Raw genomic sequence first — 17,778 nt, forward strand, 5'->3', positions numbered from 1 at the left:
TTGATTGATTCTTCTCTGGTTGCAAAATTTTTTCGCCCAAATAGTTTCAAATCCTTCTCCCATAAGTAGCGATTCAGAGGTTGTGTGGGTGAAAAGGATAATCCTTTGGATAGGATGGTAATGTGTTCATCAGTAAGAATTCTGTCAGAAAGGTTAATGACTTTAAGGTTATTTCCTATTATTTTCTCCTGTTGGTCCTGACTGGATATTGTGGTGGTCCAATCGGTTCCCACTCTGTTTGATCTTGTTGACTTCTTGTTCCACTATGATGAGTGTGAATCCGCACCAGTACCATATAATTGTGTAAATATTAGAATGATATGTTAACCAATATGTGGGCAGTTTACAACACAATTTCAGAACTGCTTTTTGATTGGTGGTGCTCCCAGGAAATTTGTAGATGAACTACATTGAAGATAAGAGAAAAGACAAAAAACCCTTTTTTGGGAGCACTCTTGATTATTGAATAGGTGTGATGTAAATGGAGATGTCAGTAATTAAAACTTAACCTTTAATTGATCCTTGTATAAAAAAATTATAAAAATGTAAAAATATGATGATTGGCAATCAAATGATGCTACTAATAGGAGGATCTTGTTGACCTTTTTAGCATATGTGGTACAAGATCGTTATGTAGGTGAAAATATGTATATATACCTTGGATAACTTCACCAGTTATGGTAAGGGACGAAAAGTGCAAGCAAATGATGGTCAAATCTAGGGATGGTGTCTGACTGTGGAAAAATAATTTTTGGAAAAAGAGAGGGAAAGAAAAGGAAAAGTGATAGGGATGAAGGTCTCCTTGGAAAATGGCCCACTGCACTTGGTATTCTCAGGAGGTTCCCCTTCCTAGTACTGACCAGGCCATACCTGCTTAGCTTCCGAGATCGGACAAGATCGGGCGTATTCAGGGTAGTATGGCCGTGGGCCGTTTGTTGAAGGAGAAGAGATTACCACTTCTGCTGTCTGTACTATACATAAATCAAAACTGTTGATAGTTCGAAATTGTATTTCCAGATGAGAGAGTGTATAAGGGATAGAAAATAGAATTTTGAAGCAAGCGTTTGGAGAGAGACAGGAATGTGAATACTGAATATGGATTTTTTGTGAAAATTAAGGGATCCTGAAACCTGTCTTCTCACAAAGTATATAGACTAGTAGTGCTCTAATAGAACTGGCTCAATAGGAGCTGAAAGCTGGCTCAATATTAACAATAAAGTGACAGTGCAGGAATAAATAAATGAATGAAAAATGAATAATTAATTAATACTGGCTCAATAGGAGCTGAATGCTGGCTCAATATTAACAATAAAGTGACAGTGCAGGAATAAATGAACGAATAAAAACATGAATAATTAAATAATTCATGAAAAATGTGCTCAAGACTGAATAGGTAAACAATTAATTAATGAAAATTCAGAAAAAAATGAAAGAAAAGAAAAGGTCCTAGACCGAGATGACAGTCCTTGTAGGAGCCAAACTGATGGAGCTATAATGGTTCGAGACAATGCCCGTTACATTTGCATTGATTGATTAATAAATAAACGAACAATTAATTGATTATTCTGAGAAAGAATAAAAAGGGAATGGGAAAACCCAATCAGGGCAATGCAGGGCTGAAATGAATCAGCTGATTAGTGCACAATGAGTTCATTGAATAAACAAAAACAGAGGCAAATTCATAGCAAACAAACGGAAAAACACATTGAGCTCAAGGCTGGCTCCAAAAATAACTGAACTCTTAATGGTATATAGAGGTAGAGTTTGACATTGGTTAATTTGATTAATTTGACAAACTAAGTTCATAAATAAAAAGAGACACACTTTTGAGCTCAAGGCTGGCTCCAAAGCATTACTTTGGTCCCTATAGTAATAGATAAATAAATATCTGGTAGTTATCCTTAGTATGTGCGGAGAATTCAAAATTAATAATGAAATGATGCCTTGTGGCAAAGTATTCTGCAGGTACTGATGTTTCGTGCCGCATTAGACAATGTAATAACGTAAAAAAGGCTCTATACTATAAGGTCCTTATAAACCAGCAATCAATGAATAATTTATTTGAACCCTAGGATGGGTGTCAAGAATTTTTGAGGTTGGTGGTGCCCCCAGAGTCAGTAGAGCATATGGGTATGAAGGAAAATGAAAAAGAAAGACTCTATGTTGGGGTACGCTTGCTGTATTGAAAAATCTTAAAACTTAACATTTCATTGAATAAGTTTATAAAAGGTTTGTGCACAAAAAACACACATAATAAAATTTCACTCCTACATCCAGTGTTATGAATTTTTTGAAGATAATTTCAATCGAGGATGCAAACTTTATATTCATTAGGATGCACCAGAGGTGAAATATTAAAACTGGAATATCATTAGATATTTCAAGGATATAAACAGAAGCAATAATCTTAATAATAGAAACTCAAATGTTATCCATTAAGTAATGCCTTCTGTTAAGTGAATGATGCTGTGTGTTGCATAATCTGTGCCTAACTCAACCACCTCTGCTGGATTATGCAACGCACTGAGAGCTACTGGTTTCATCTGGCATCTTTGTGAGCAAAGAGAGTAGGAGGCAGGTTAGGTCATCGGTGATAGCCAACTACTTCAAAGTAATTATTTCATGCAACACTGCTATCTCAAAAGAAAATAAAAATGTGTTTCCTAAAAATTAACATTTTTTTATGTGCAAAGCAGGTAGATCCACCTGAAATGTGTGCCCAGTACTGAAAAAGAGCTTAACATTACCCATGTCACTTAAAGATAAAGTGCATGAATGTATTTGTCCCATGCACTTTCACTGATATACCAGTGTATTTACACATTTGTAACCCATACAAAGTACACCAAAACAATTTACACTTCTTTTAATGAGTTTGGCTGACGTGCAGGATTCTGGCGAAACTCAGATGTTTTTTTTTAAGGGACAATCACTTACAAGACAAAACCATGCCCTGTAAGTCAGTGGCGGATTTAGCGGGGGGCGATTAGGGCGAACGCACCCCCTACACATACCGGCACCGGGATAGAGGCCGGGTCCCGACACGGTGTTGGGAACGGGGTGGAGAGCGGTGCAGCGCGGCGGGGGAAGGGGAGAGCGTCCTGACGTGCGTACAGGGAGGAAGGGGCGTGGTCAGAACAGAGGCCGGCGGGGACAGGCTACAGTGATTGTATACACTGCTGCCTCTGCCGTCCGTTCTGACCACGCCCCCTCCTCCCTGTACGCACATCAGGACGCTCTCTCTCTCCCCTTCCCCCACTGCGCTGCACCGCTCTCCACCCCGCTCCCAACACCGCGGCAGGACCCGGCCTCCATCCCGACTCCTCATGCTGCTGCGGACAAAATATGAGTAGGTGTCAGTGTATGCCATGTCTCCTCCCCTCCAAGCTAAAGTGTGTGTGTGTGTGTGTGTGTGTGTCATCCACCCCCCCTTTCTCCTCCTAGCTTGCTAGCTAAAGTGTGTGTGCCATGTCTCCCCTCCTAACTAAAGTGTCTGTGTTCCATGTCTCCCCCCTCCTCTCCTAGCTAAAGTGTCTGTGTGCCATTTCTCCCCCCTCTTCTCCTAACTAAAGTGTATGATATGTCCCGCCTCCTAGCTAAAGTGTGTGTGTGCCACGTCTCCCCCCTGTGTTTTTTTTCCTCGCTGCCCCAGTGTAAGTTAATATGGTGGTAGGATTCCCCTTGCCCCCAGTGCCTGCATAATTTTGGCTCATTCAGTGTACTGTAATGTGAATTTCGGCTCATTCAGTGTGCTATAATGTGAATTTCGGCTCATTCAGTGTGCTATAATGTGAATGTCGGCTCATTCGGTGTGCTATAATGTGAATTTCGGCTCATTCAGTGTGCTACAATGTGAATTTCAGCTCATACAGTGTGCTACAATGTGAATTTCGGCTCATTCAGTGTGCTATAATGTGAATTTCGGCTCATACAATGTGCTATAATGTGAATTTCGGCTCATACAGTGTGCTATAATGTGAATTTCGGCTCATTCAGTGTGCTATAATGTGAATTTTCGGCTCAGTCAGTGTGCTACAATGTGAATTTCAGCTCATTCAGTGTGCTATAATGTGAATTTCGGCTCATACAGTGTGCTATAATGTGAATTTCGGCTCATTCAGTGTGCTATAATGTGAATTTCGGCTCATTCTGTGTGCTATAGAAACATAGAGTTTGTCGGCAGATAAGAACCACTTGGCCCATCTAGTCTGCCCCTTTTTTTTTTACATTATTTTTATCTCTAACCTTATTTGATCCTTATTTCTTTGTAAGGAGATCCTTATGTCTATCCCATGCATGTTTAAATTGCCCTACTGTCTTAGCCTCTACCACCCCTGATGGAAGGAATGGCGATTCGCCAGTCTGTATCACCAGTGTGCAGGGTTCTCTCCACTAACTGGCAACATTTTATTAGTAATGGCAACATTAGGAAATTTTAGATGCGAACGGGAAGGTCATTACTAAGTGGGAGGGGCTATGATTAGGGGGAGGAGTCATCATTCTTAAACCCCCCCCCTAAAAGTTAAGTCTAGATCCGCCACTGCTGTAAGTGACTGCCCCGTTAAAAAAAAGTTTGGATGGAATCCGGCATATTGGCCAAACTCGGGCAGCATTACAGCCTGCCCCATGTGCGTAATGTTTTTAGGAAACTAATTGCATATGAATAGGTTTCACACTCATAAAAAATGTATGCAAGGGGGGGTGGCCTGGCAGCCATTCAGAGCAGAAGTGGGGCACAAGTGTTTTTGCGAATAACCATCCCCCTTTTTCAATGCTTTCCGCATCTGAAAGACCCTTAATATACTCCTCCTGGGTCCTGCTAAGGATTCCTAGCGAGAGGTAGAATTCGCGGAGCTGGGAGAGGCTCTTGTTCTCTCTGCAGGCTGTGGTCTACCCACCTTACAAAGGTGTAGCTACCATAGGTGCAGGCAGTGCAGCTACTATCGGGCCCGGAGCTGAGAGGGGCCCACCTTCCCTGTCAAAGTTACATGTGTTATATAAATTTTTCCCCATTGGGTGGTACATAGGGGTCCTTTTTAAAACTTTTTCCTTGGGACCTGCAATATATCTAGGTATGTCCCTGGAACAGCTCATTGTAGTGTGGTATAAAATGAACTGGAGGGAATTTTAATGTTATACTATATGAACCGGGGCACTGTAATGAGGCACAATATGAACGAGGAGCACAATACTCTATATCATAATGTGAATTGGGGGTACTGTGCTGTATAATGTATACGGGCAGCTCTGAAATGTGACATAGGGTGAACTTAAGCACTACTATGATTCATAAAAGAATCTAGGGCACTACTACGGGGCATAACATTAAATAAGGCTCTACTATGGTTCAGAAAATTAACTATGGCACTATTATAGGGCATAAAATTATCAAATACTGCAGAGAAGTATCTCTCATTGGGACGGGGCCCTTCAAAATGTTGCTATAGGGCCCACAAAGTTCTGGCTATGCCCCTGCTCCCTTACTTAAGTTGGGGTCTCAATTATTGGTGCTGGAAGACCCCTGTGAAGAAGGGATCATTGGTGGCCACTGTATTGCCTGGTTTCCCTGATGCCCAGTAGTGCCCTGACGAGTGACCCCCGCACTTACAGCAGATGTGTCTGGTCTCCCACACCCGATGCTGTGCCCTGCTGTAGCTGCCTGATCCCCAACTTCTTAAGATGAGTGACGCCCGCCATCTTGGATCCCCAGGTTCCATACTGCTAAGGTGTTGGAGGTGAGCTGTGCTTCTGGGGAGAGGTGGCTCCTAACTGGGCTGTGGTATCTGCCCTCAGTGGTCCTAGTGGGTATCCAGCCCCTAGCCCCTTTACTTACTAAGGCTTTCTTTTGGTTTATTTTTTTTACATCCCCAGATGGGAAGTGTTTAGCTTCTTGAAGACTGCAGCTTGTCATTTGTATGGAGCATGGCAGCATGTGCCATGACTGTGCAGCATTGCTCCTTTAGTCTATCCTCTGCTGCAGAGGAATAATGAAGGATACTCCTATCTTTTGAGGCTAGGCAATGTTGGCCACTTTCCCTCCCTCTTCACTATAAATTGACATGGGGGGACTGGTGTATTTAAAGCCGGCTCCAGTAAATATAGTAAGTTGAATCAGGCCCATTCTACCCAGGCTTTAACTTTACTAGCATCAAGAAACTCATAATGTCCAGCTGATTTCCCTACCACTGCCTGGTAGATTATTACCAGTGCTTGGATCTTTGGCTCTGTAGTTCCTGTAGGTTAAACAGTGTGAGCAGGCTGATCTTTTGCAGAGGAGGTTTGTCAAATTACAGGATCTCACACTGGGGGTTTCTTTCCTAGATAAATCTGCTATATACAGTTATTTTCACATTCAAAGTGATTGTGGACTCAGTGTGCACCTGGACTGTGCTTTTTCACCTCCACATGGTTCTCCACTTGAATATGCTGCCATGAGTACCATTCTTTCTGACCCAGAGCTTACATTTATATCAGTGGGTGTCATTTCACTATTCTTCTACAGCCTAGTCCTATTGAACAAAAAAAAATAAACTAAAGTAGTACTGTATGAGCTGTATTTCAGCGAAAGTTAAGAATTAAATATTTCATCACTTCTTTAGCCAAGGAAAACAACTTTTGCCTCAATCTCCTTCTCCGTCAATTGAGATGGATCAGATGTGATCACCTGCCACTAGGGGAGATATTCAAAACCTACAGGCTCTCAATATGGAGACTTTCACTACTGCCCTTCTAAAAGCTGTAGGCAAACTTAAAGCAGGCATGACAGAACTCTCCACTCGCACTGCACTACTTGAAACTCATGTGGATAAAGTTATGGATGACCATGAGAACTTTTCTAAATACATGATCTACTATTATGGGGGGTGATTCAGAGCTGATCGTAGATGTACTAAATTTAGCACACCTACGATCAGTTACTCTGACATGCGAGGGGAAGCCCAGCACAGGGCTATTCTGCCCTGCATGTCAGGCCCTGCCCCCCCTCCCCCACACACACACGACTGTGAAAACATTGCATGGATGTGATCAGGGGCGGATGGAGCTGTAGCTCCAGGCCACTCATTGAAAACAGGCCCACAGAGTCCCTGCAGTGCAGTCAGCCAGTGTTGACAGGAGAAAATACTTTTCTTCTGTCACCACTCATAAACAGCAGATGCCTCCCTCCCGGCCAAAGCTCCCCTTGTCACTTCCGGACCACCCGACCAGTCCCTTCCCTGGGTTGCTCAACTTGCCTGAAGCTCAAAGTCAGACCCTGGGATGTGATAAATTCCACCCAGAACATCGATAATCCCTGCCCCCTAGGCGGCCTGCAGCTGTGCTCTCTCAGACCATCCGAAGCTCCGCCCCCATGCTGTCTAAAGCTCTGTCCTCGGCTGCTCCTTTCACATTGAGACTGGAGCAACCTGTCCCTTCCCCTGGGAAGCCCGAAGCTCCGCCCTCAGGTCAGATTAGTGCCGCACACAAGCCATCTAAAGCGCTGTCCACGGCTTCTCCACTCCTTCCTTATTGAAGCTGGAGTCACCGCTCCCTTCTCCCGGGAAGCACAAAGCTCCACCCATAGGCCTGAGTAGCCCCACCCCCCTGGAAGTTAGCATGTCCCCACTGCCCTCGGGTGATCAGAAGTCCTGCTCGTTCAGCTGTCATCAATCCTGGATTGGTCCTCTCCGTCTCCATTGCTGCCAGTGGTGTAAACTTTGTGAATTGTTGAGCAGCTGTTGTCTGTCACTGGCTGCTGTGGCTCCGCAGAGAAGGTACCTGTGGCAATATTTAGTATTGGATATTAAAGAGGCACTGTTACAGACAGAGGCATAACAAGGGCAGGGCTCATGCCCTGGGCCCATGGCAAACCTGGCAGATGGAGGGCGGCACCGTCAGCCAGAGCAGTGTACATACAGTGGAGTGGGATTCTGCAGGGTGTTTGTTTACATAATATAAAATGTACTCCACCTTCCAGTGCTCACGACCATCCAGGGTTGCCTGTGGGGTATGGAAAGACGCCACTGGACCAATGGGAGTAGGAACTTCCATAAGGAGCTGGGATGTAGTCCCCTCCTGGCAAATGGAAGCCAGGTGGGGCAGGATTCAAGTAGCTGATCTGCGGAGGCAGCATATTGGGTGGGTGGGCAGATGCCAGGGAAGCTGCATACTAGTGTCTGCATAGTGGGTGTGCGCTGGTGCCAGAGCAGGGCTTGATGGCTTGTGGCGTGACATGCATGACAAACTAGCGAAGAGCGGTGGTATTGGAAGGTAGCACAGTAATGTGGTCTGGGAAGCTATCGCAATACCGTGGTATGGGAATATAGCACAGTACGATGGTGTAGGTAGGTAGCGCAATACAGTGGTATCGGAATATAGTGCAGTACGGTGGTGTAAGTAGGTAGCGCAATACAGTGGTATGGTAGTACTATAGCACAGTACGGTGGTGTGAAGGTAGCGCAGTAATGTGGTGCAGGAAGGTAGTACAGTAATGTGGTGTGGGAAGGTAGCACAGTAATGTGGTGCGGGAATGAAGCACAGTATAGTGATGTGGGAAGGTAACAGTATTGTAGTGCGGGAAGGTAGCGCATTATGGTGGTGTGGTAAGGTAGCGCATTATGGTGGTTCAGTAAGGTAGCGCAGTAATGTGGTGTGGGAAGGTAGTGCAGTAATGTGGTGTGGGAAGGTAGCGCAATACTGTGGTGTGGGAAGGTAGCGCAGTACTGTGGTGTGAGGAGGTAGCACAGTATGGTGGTGTGTAAAAGTGGGAAGATTGCATAGTACGGGGTGTGGGAAAGTAGCGCATTAATGTGGAGTGGGAAGGTAGTGCAGTACAGTGGTGTGGGAAAATAGCACAGTACGGTGGTGTGGGAAGGTAATGCACTACAGGGGTCTGGGAAGGTAGCGCAATAATGTGGTGTGGGAAAGTAGCATAGTACAGTGGTGTGGGAAAGTAGCGCATTAATGTGGTGTGGGAAGGTAGTGCAGTACAGTGGTGTGGGAAGGTAGCGCAGTAATGTGGTGTGGGAAGGTAGGGTAGTACGGTGTAGTGGGAAGGTATAGCAGTACAGTGGTGTGGGATGGTTGCACAGTAATGTGGTGTGGGGAGGTAGCGTAATATGGTGGTGTGGGAAAGTAGTGCAGTGTGGGAAGGTAGCGCATTAATGTGGTGTGGGAAGGTAAGACAGTATGGTGGTGTGGAAAGGTAGTGCAGTACTGTGGTGTGGGAAGGTAGCGCATTAATGTGGTGTGGGAAGGTAAGACAGTATGGTCGTGTGGGAAGGTAGTGCAGTACTGTGGTGTGGGAAGGTAACACAGTATGGTGGTGTGGGAAGGTAGTGCAGTAATGTGGTGTGGAAAGGTAGCGCATTAATGTGGTGTGAAAAGGCAACAGTATGGTGGTGTGGGAAGGTAGCGCAGTAATGTGGTGTGGAGAGGTAGGTTTAATGCTGAGAGTTAGTGCAGTGAAATAGTGTGGAGTCGCAGTGTGGGAAGGTAGCGTAGTGATATACTGCAGGGATGAAGTATCATATTGGGGATGTAGTTATGTGACTGGCGGTCAGGAAACCACCAGTCACTCTACAGATGCTGGAATACCGAGCGCTGGACAGCCCGACAGTTGGCATGCTGACTAATAGGGACTATTCCCACTCGTGGGTGTCCACGATACCCATATAGTGGGAAAAGTACCTATGACGAGTGCAGCGAGCCACCGAGCCAGATATGTGGTGACCGCAGCGAGCCAGCAAAGGGGCTTCATTGCGCTCCACCCCTGCCAGGATTCTGGAGACATTAAAGTGTCCTCCAGGATCCCAAACCCATCGTAGTAATATAGTGTGGGGATGTAGTGCAGTGTGGGGACGTAGTGTGGGGAAGTAGCACAGTAATGTAATGTGGGGAGGTAGCTTAGTAATGTAGTGTGGTGAGGTATTGCAGTGATATAGTAAGTCACCACACTCCCCTACCCACTCTTGAGAACTTCTCTATGGCACAGGTCACACTACCTGCGACGGCACATAATAGGCCCTTCCTAAATCTCAGCTCCAGGCCCATGAGGACCTTAATCTGGCATTGGATGTGATGCTTTCGCACCCACCAAGTAGCTCCCTACCTGCGCAGCCTAGCTGCACTGGCAGGCGGCTGCCCGCAGCGTCCTGAGACGCAGTGGATGTGTGTGACATCACGCAGCTGCCGTGGCCTGCCCCTGCAATGGTCCGGACAATGCCTGCATTGTCCGGACCGCGCCCCACCAGTGGTGTTCTAACACCAGTGGCACGCTTCCTCCTGCCTCGACTGCCTCTGCCTGTCAATCAGGCAGAGGCAATCGCAGCCCTGAGATGATTTCACATCTCCCTGGGGCTCATGGCTTGTGCATGCGCAGTGCGCACACTCCCCAAAGGGCTTCAGACTGCGGGTCTGAATTAGGCCCATAGTGAGCTTGACCTCCTGAGGGAAATAAATGAAGATTAAGAAAACCGGGATAGGCTTAACAATCTTCATATCTGTAACATTCTTGAAACAGTATTACCTAGTGATATTGACCCATAGCTCATTCAACTATTTACACACCTTCTTCCTTAAGAGGATGCTTCTGCTTTTCAAATTGAGAGGTTCCACAGAGCTTTATGACCTAGGCTGAAGGAATCATTGAATTAAAACATTGATAAAGGCGATGACTTTAATACAGTCCTACTCCCATCTTTAGACAAGTCAGGTAATTCTAATGTGAGGTCCCCTGTCCCTGGTTCAACGGCTCTCAGGAGGCATATGGCTGAGGCTGGTTTGTTTGACATTTGGAGATCCCTCAATCCCATAGTAAGGGACTATACCTTTCATTCTAATCCCCATGATACTTACTCAAGCATTGATCTGTTTTTAGGGTGCAGCTCCCTATCCCAGTCCACTCCTCCATTCTCGCTTATACTTGGCTCTTAGAAGCTACTACCGGCAGACCCTCATGGAGGCTAAATGTAATGCTATTAAAACTTCCACCGTTCCAAGATATGGTATAGGAATGCCTGCAGGAACATTTTCAAATTAATTCCTGTGATGATGTACCTTTCCCTACAGTTTGGGAGGCAAATTAATCAGTGATTAGAGGATATATCATTCAGTTTGCTTCCTGCCGCAAAAAATCTGAAGAGGCAATGATAGCGTCTCTAAGTTCTACTATTCCCTCTTTGGACTGAAAACAGAAAAGAAACTCTGCCTCAACATTCTCAGAAATGGGCTGAGCTACAGGTTCTCCTAGCTGAACGAGTTGAAAGAAGCCTCAGTTGGGCTAATCAAAACTTTTATAAGCTCATACTTTGTTAGCTTGCAGACTTAGGTCTACGCGGGCTTCACAGGTAATTTCCTCAATTAGAGACCCTTCAGGAAACATGGTATATAATCCCAAAGATATTATCAGTATATGTGCTCAATGTAATAAAGCTTTGTATAATTTGACTGCCCCATCTGACGCTTCCTCTCATACTCAAGGTATCCAACAATACTTGGATTCTTGTGCACTCCATAATATCTTTGAGTCTATAGCTCAGGCCTTGGCAGTGGATATCATTGAGGAACAATTTGTTTCTGCCCTCAAAGCACAAAAGCCATCAAAGGCTCCTGGCCCCAACAGCTTTACGATGGCATAATACAAATCCTTTGCACTGCAAATCTCTCCTCAGCTAATTTGTTTGTTTAATGCAGTTTAACATGGAGCCCCGTTTCATCCAGACTCTACCATTTCTAGAAAGATCCTTCTCTATGCACCAGCTATCATCCCATTTCCCTTATGAACACAGATCTTAAGTTATTTGCTAAGATTCTAGCCACCAGATTAAATTAAGTGCTGCCTTCTTTAATACACCCAGACAAGGTTGGCTTTAGCCCTCAGCGCCAGGCCTCAGACAATACTAGGCATACCATAGGACTTAATAAACTATGCTAACATTAAAAAAGATTCCATCAGTTGTCTTGGCCTTAGACGCAGAATAGGCATTTGACTGCCTTCTGTGGCCTTTGATGTTTAACACAATGTCCTCAGTAAGCTTACTGAAGCTGTTTAGTCTCATCCGTTCTCTTCTGTTATGATGAATGGTTTACACTCCACACATTTTGCTCTGGGAAATGGTACTAGGCAGTTATGCCCCCTCTCCCCCCTTCTTCTTGCTATCTGCATTAAGCCATTGGCGGCTAGAATTAGAGCTAATCTTGATATCAGGGGCATCAATATAGGGAAGAACCAATATAAAGTGTCTCTTTTTGTAGATGATATTCTTCTCACTTTGTCTATCCCCACCCAATATTTGTCCCTAACCTTTAATCTGAATTTAAAAAGTATGGCTCCTTTTCTGGATACAAAATGAATAGCTCTAAGTCTGAAGCTATGGCTCTCTGTGCTCTACCGCAACTACTCTCTATGCTTACATCTTCTTTTCCCTTTATATGATGTCCTTCAGCAATCAAATATATTGGCATTTCCATAGCAAAGACTTACTCTCTTCTATATTAGGCAAACTACTCCCCTATGTTCCAAACATTGGCTAAAGATTTAATACAATGGCAATCTCTTTATATCTCATGGTTTGGTAGGATTAACACACTTAAATTTAATTTTCTACCAACATTGTTACACTTGTTTCAGAGCCTACAAACCTGTCCTGTTCTCGGCTCTGGATTCCATGCACTTTGGATTACATGGCTCAACTAAATCAGATAATATCATGGCACTCTGAACCCGGGAGTAGAAGATAGGTGGATCTTGAAAACGCTATGCTTCAAGAAGGACTAGTGGATGGGATAGTATGGCTTCCCAAGTCACTCAGAACCAGTCTCTGCCTGTGTGATTGCGACAGTACAGTTCACTCTCAACATATGTGACAAACTCCATTCATCTCTAGATTTAGCTCAACTCCCTTTTCCTATGTCCCCTATTTAGAATCATCCTCTTTTTCCCCAAGGATGTGATGGACCCATGGCTTTTTATTGGCAGAAGTTACAAATTGATAGGTTTACTCGTGAAAGGTCTATTCGCTCTGTCAACATTCACTGTCCTTCAGACTAAACAATCAATCCCTGCTTTTTATCAATTCCAATATATACAGATTAAGTTAAGCTTTTTTGACAATCATCTTCCATCTAGTAAACTTCAAATGCTGTCTCCATTTGAACATCTTTGTACATATTCAGTAGGTCGAAAAGGTAACATCTCTGTTACCTGTCACTACTGACCAAGAATTTCATGAACTAAATTGGGAGGCAGATCTCTCAACCCCTATTGATGATGAGGATTGGTCCACCATTAGATCAAGAATTGCTAAAGCTTTTATTACTGTGGCCATAAGAGAGACATGTTGCAAGGTCTATACAAGATGATACCTGGTACCATCCAAGCTTCACACTATTTTTCTATCAGCCTCAAACTGATGCTGGAGAAATTGTGGAGAAGAACATAAATCTTTTCATATATGGTGGTCATGCCCAATTATCCGTGCTTTTTAGATAAAGTGTGGACACTATTGTCAAAGATATTGGGTACACCTATATCAATTGATGTTTCAGTAGCTTTATTGGGTGCCCCAGCTCGATCTGTCAGTTCACACCAAGATAAGCTTATATTACATGTATGCAATGCCTCCAAATCATTTATCGCTAAAAATTGGAAATGCCTGATGGCACCATCAATGATTGCCATTCATGCTCATGTTTACTTTGTAGCCTCTATGGAGTACATTACGAGTTTACAAAATAACACTGTAACTACATTTCATAAAATATGATTCCCCTGGTACCTTTTCACTCTTCCTCTCTCCCTGGGCTCTGCTAATGGTTTCTTGTATCCTTTCTTTTTGTTCTAAGTTTGTTTTGTCTTTGTTGATAATATTAACCCAGTCACTTCCCTGATATCAGTGGTATCGAGGGCAATATGATTGGGTTTTTGACTTTTTATGTACCTTGTATCGATTACGCTCTCTGTACCATGTATGCTGCACCTTTGTATTTTAAATTGGTTGATGATGTTTTGTTCATCAAATTTATTGTATACTATGGTGTCTTATATAATTTCAATAATAAAATAAAAATTGTTTAAAAAAAATTGTATGCAATAAAAAAACTGATTTACAACAGGATTTATTGTTTTACCCCACCATATAATGTTAGTCAATTTACATTAATGTGGTGATTATGGGCCTAATTCAAGGTTGATTGCAAAACAACATTTTCCTCTAATGGGCAAAATCATGTGCACTGCAGGTGGGGAAGATATAACATATTTAAAAGGGAGTAAGATTTGGGTGGGTTATTTTGTTTCTGTGCAGGGTAAATACTGGCTGCTTTATTTTTACACTGCAAATTAGATTGCAGATTGAACACACCCCACCCAAATCTAACTCTCTCTGCACATGTTATATCTGCCTCCCCTGCAGTGCACATGGTTTTGCCCAATTGCTAACAGAAATCCTGCTGCGATCAATTTGGAATTACCCCCCATGTTTGTAAATTAAGGTAGAAATTGGGCTCATACACAAATAACAATAACTTTGGTTGGTTCTACCCATACAAAACACCATGAAACATAGAAATGTGTCTAGCTGAACAAATCAACAAAGAATGATTGTACAGCATACAGCTATGTTTAAAGTACACATTCAAATATTATCAAAATGTATTATGAAACCTGCAATAATTTTAATACCAGTTATTTATATAGCTCACACATATTCTGCAGTGCTTTACATAGAGAATATTTGGACATTCACATCAGTCCCTGCCCCAATGGAGCGTACAATGGCCCTCATTCCGAGTTGTTCGCTCGGTATTTTTCATCGCATCGCAATGAAAATCCGCTTAGTACGCATGCGCAATGTTCGCACTGCGACTGCGCCAAGTAACTTTGCTATGTAGAAAGTATTTTTACTCACGGCTTTTTCTTCGCTCCGGCGATCGTAATGTGATTGACAGGAAATGGGTGTTACTGGGCGGATACACGGCGTTTCAGGGGCGTGTGGCTGAAAACGCTACCGTTTCCGGAAAAAACGCAGGAGTGGCCGGGGAAACGGTGGGAGTGCCTGGGCGAACGCTGGGTGTGTTTGTGACGTCAACCAGGAACGACAAGCACTGAAATGATCGCACAGGCAGAGTAAGTCTGGAGCTACTCTGAAACTGCTAACTCGTTTGTAATCGCAATATTGCGCGTACGTCGGTCGCAATTTTAAGAAGCTAAGATTCACTCCCAGTAGGCGGCGGCTTAGCGTGTGTAACTCTGCTACATTCGCCTTGCGAGCGAACAACTCGGAATGAGGGCCAATCTACATTCTTTACCACATGCACATACAGACACATTCACGCTATTGTTATTTTTGTTGGGATCCAATTAACCTACCAGTATATTTTTGGATTGTGGGAGGAAACCCACGTAAGTATGGGGAGAATATACAAACTCCACACAGAACCATGGTGGAAATTTAACCCGTGACTTCAGTGCTGTGAGGCAGTAATGCTATCCATTACACCATCTGTACTGCCCACAGGTCAACATACTGTAGCCTTAAATGCTTGAAACTTATCATAATATTATAAACAATGCTTTTTATGCAGCATTATTATTAGTGACTAGGTGCTTCATCGCGCCCTACGGGCGCTCTTCACACCGTCGCAAAGGGCTACGCCCCCTTAACCCTTGCATGCCTTTCTGGGGTTTAATATTTGTATTATATGGAGTATTACCTGCATTCCTCTGTTAGTTGTTAAATATTGCACAATGAAAGGGCGTGCGATGGTGAAGGAGGCGCAGCCCCTTGCGACGGCGTGAACAGCACCTGCAGGGCACGATGTACAGAATGTAGCGGGTGTGGGGGGGACTGCGGATGGTGTCTGTAGATGCTGCGGGTGGAGGGAGGCAGAAGTGGGGGTGGGGCCCGGATGGGGAAGGTTCGGGAGGTGCTGCGCGTGGGGGAGGGGCAGAGGAGTGGGGGATGCAGATGGGGGAGGGGTCCGGAGGCACTGAAGGTGGGGGAGGGGCAGGGGTGCCACGGGTGGGAGATGGGCAGGTGTGGGGATGTTGTGGATGGATGAAGGGTTCCGGAGGTGCTGTTGGATGGGAAGGGACGGGAGTGCCGGGGGTTGGGTAGGGGCCTGCAGGCACCATGGGTAGGGTAGGGGCAGGTACGGGTGTTGCGGCGGATGGGAAAGGAGGTCCGGAGGTGCTGCAGGTGGTGGAGGGGCAGGTGCGGGGGTGCCATTGGTGGGGGAGGGGTGGGTGAGGGGGGGACCGCTGATGAAGGAGGGTGTCTGCAGATGCTGCGGGTGGAGGGGAGCAGGTGTTGGGGGAGACATATAAGGGGGGTGAATGGTGGAAGGGGCCTGGAGGTGCTGTGGGTGGTGAAGGGGTGGAGGAGTGGGAGCCACGGGTGGTGTAGGGGGTCTGGAGGCACAGCATGTGGGGGAGGGGTGGAGTGCCGCATGTGGTGGAGGGGAAGGTGCGGAGGTGTGGTGCATTGGGGAGAGGTCTGGAGGCGCTGCGGGTACTGTACATGCCATAAAAGGTAGTTGGAGGGTATGCAGTAACAGAGCCAGGACAGGGGTGACAGGGTCAGTACAGGGTTGACGGGGCCAGGACAGGGGTGACGGGGCCAGGACAGGGGTGACGGGGCCAGGACAGAAATGATAGGGACAGGATAAGGGTGACAGGGGCAGGATAAGGGTGAAAGGGCCAGGATAAGTGTGGCAGGGCAAGGCCAGGGGTGACAGGGACATGACAGAACACAGGGCACGGGAGAGATTGGTATTAGGGACAAAACAGTGGTGACAGACAGATGTGTCTTACCGGAGTCACTGCTGCTGGCTGCTGCTGTTCCACTCCAACCTGTTGGGATCTGCTGCTGCTGGAGACTTGGCATGGCTGACTCTCTCAGGCTGGAGTCCTGCTTCCTCTGCCCGTCCGCATCCCTCCCCCCCTCCTCAGTCACACACCGCAGACCTCGCGCAGCTGCCGGGCACTGTGGTAAGGTGAGACTGGAAATGACTGGTTAGCCCCCAGGAGATGCTGCGGCTGGAGGGAGGAGGGGGTCATAGCATGCACGTGGCGCGGACCTCACGGCTTCCGGGCACTGTGGTAAGGGGAGACTGGGAGTGACTGGTTAGCTCCCAGGAGACGCTGCGGCTGGAGGGAGGAGTGGGTCAGAGCCTGCAAGCAGCTCGGATTTCTGCAGCGCTACCCGCCAGCTAAAGTGTGTGAATGAGCTGGGCGCACTCCACTGCGGGTGGCAGCGCTGCAGCTAGCGGTGGGGTTGCCGGGGCTGGAGATAACAGAGGTAGTATGAAACCTGCACAGCAGCAGGTGCCCCACTAAACTGCAGCTAAGAAGCGTGGAGTGTGCCAGAAAGTGACGCTCCTCCGCATCAGAGAGACCCTGCTGAGTATGCCGATGTGGGGGGTCAAGCACACAGTGAGCCGGTGCCCGTCTGTCTGTATGACATACCCCTCACACACCCCCATACCTCCCAAATGTCCCGATTTTCGCGGGACAGTCCCATTTTTTGGGGTCTGTCCCGCTGTCCCACCCGCGGGTCGCAGTGTCCGGCGGTGGGGGGGGGGGGGGGGGCAGTTGGAAAGCTCCTGTACTCGCTGTTCTGCTTAGCAGAGCAGCGGTGAATAGTGGAGACAGAGGGAGAGGGGGCATCAGGCGGTACAGATTAATGGGGGGGTTCCAGCAGCAGAGCCGGATTAAGGTGGGGGGGGGCAGGGGATACGTACCGTTGGCCCCACAGTTTTAGGGGACCCCCCGGCTGGAGTAGCTCTGTCCCAGCTCAGAAG

The 17,778-nt window shown here is 46.0% G+C and overlaps 1 pseudogene; it reads right to left on the minus strand.

Annotated features, from left to right (window-relative positions):
• Positions 1-811: 811 nt before the first annotated feature.
• LOC134895912 (5S ribosomal RNA) lies at positions 812-929 on the minus strand (annotated as a pseudogene).
• Between the last annotated feature and the right edge of the window lie 16,849 nt (positions 930-17,778).

This window comes from Pseudophryne corroboree, chromosome 3 (genome assembly GCF_028390025.1).
Source record: "Pseudophryne corroboree isolate aPseCor3 chromosome 3, aPseCor3.hap2, whole genome shotgun sequence".
In the NCBI taxonomy this organism is placed as follows: Eukaryota; Metazoa; Chordata; class Amphibia; order Anura; family Myobatrachidae; genus Pseudophryne; species Pseudophryne corroboree.